The sequence below is a fragment of the Apium graveolens genome, chromosome 3 (assembly GCF_009905375.1).
Source record: "Apium graveolens cultivar Ventura chromosome 3, ASM990537v1, whole genome shotgun sequence".
NCBI lineage: Eukaryota > Viridiplantae > Streptophyta > Magnoliopsida > Apiales > Apiaceae > Apium > Apium graveolens.
The window spans coordinates 38,837,797-38,839,317 of record NC_133649.1 but is presented as its reverse complement, the minus strand read 5'-3'; the positions used below and the strand labels follow the sequence as shown (position 1 = coordinate 38,839,317).

The 1,521-nt window shown below is 44.0% G+C and overlaps 1 non-coding gene across 1 annotated transcript; it reads left to right on the top strand.

Annotated features, from left to right (window-relative positions):
- Nucleotides 1-650: 650 nt before the first annotated feature.
- LOC141715853 (small nucleolar RNA R71) lies at nt 651-757 on the top strand. The gene has a single exon (XR_012572600.1). It is a non-coding gene; the product is annotated as a small nucleolar RNA R71 (small nucleolar RNA).
- Nucleotides 758-1,521: the final 764 nt, after the last annotated feature.

The following is a 1,521-nucleotide window of genomic DNA, read 5'->3' as shown; positions in this document are numbered from 1 at the left end:
GATTTTCCAAGGTCTTGATAGAAACCGCTTGAGTCTTGCACAACAGCTTAAGTTCCTCAAAATCAGCACTAGTAGGTGCAGCTGCACTTCCCTGTTGAGGATATGATTGCCTTGTAGCATACTGCTGTGGTTGCTGGAATCCAGGTGGGTTAAACTGTTTACTCACTCCTTGCTGATATGGTGGCTGAATAGTATTTTGATTATTCCCCCAGCTGAAATTTGGATGATTTCTGTTGTTAGGATGATAGGTCGCTGGCACAGGCTGCTGTTGTCGCTGATAATTATTCACATACTGAACAGATTCATTGACAAGAGAACACTGATCCGTAGCATGAGAACCTGCACAAAGCTCACAAACCATAGCTATTTGATTAACTCCATACGTAGCCAAAGAATCAACCTTCATTGATAGCGCTTGGAGCTGGGCTGCAATAGCGGTGGCTGCATCAACTTCCAGAATACCTGCTACCTTGCCTGATGTCATCCTCTGAGTTGGGTTTTGATGCTCATTTGCAGCCATCGTCTCGATAAGATTATACGCCTCAGTATAGCTTTTAGCCCATAAGGCGCCTCCAGCTGCTGCATCGAGCATGGGCCGAGATTGGGCCCCCAAACCATTATAAAAACCAGTGATTACCATCCAATCCGGCATTCCATGATGTGGACATTTTCTCAACATTTCCTTGTAGCATTCCCAAGCCTCGCACATAGATTCTGTAGGTTGCTGCGCAAACTGAGTAAGAGCACTCCTCATAGCAGCAGTCTTTGCCATTGGATAAAACTTCACCAGAAACTTTTGCGCAAGATCTTGCCACGTAGTGATTGACCCAGCTTGTTCAGAATGTAACCAGTCTTTAGCCTTATCCCTCAGTGAGAATGGGAAAAGCCTCAACTTGATAGCCTCATCAGTCACGCCATTATACTTAAAAGTGCTGCAGATCTCGACAAAATTCCTTATGTGCATGTTGGGGTCTTCAGTTGCCGCTCCTCCAAAAGAAACAGAATTCTGCACCATCTGAATAGTGCCCGGCTTGATTTCAAAGGTGTTAGCTTGAATAGCCGGATGAAGGATGCTTGACTGAATATCATCAATTTTAGGCCGAGAAAAATCTATAAGAGCTGGATCAGCTTGAACAATACGATCTCCCATGTTTACTGGTTCTTTCTGCTCAGTTCCTGAATCCGAATCCTCAAAATCTAACTTCTCCGGTGTATCAAGAACTTCGTCTTTCTCCTCAGCTGTATCTAAGGTCCTCTTGCGAGCACGAGAACGAGTTTTCATAAACATTTGCTAAAGTACCTGAAACACAACCGAAAAGAGTAATTAACTACTACCTCCTAATCACTGAGTCCTAATGACCAATGATGGTAAGTACATAAACTAAACAAATACGCCGAGTCCCCGGCAGCGGCGCCAAAAACTTGTTAGGGCGAAATTACGCACTAATATTCACGCAAGTATACGCGTTCGCAAGTAATATAGAATACTTTCTAGTCCGTTCCCTCAGAGACTCAGACTAA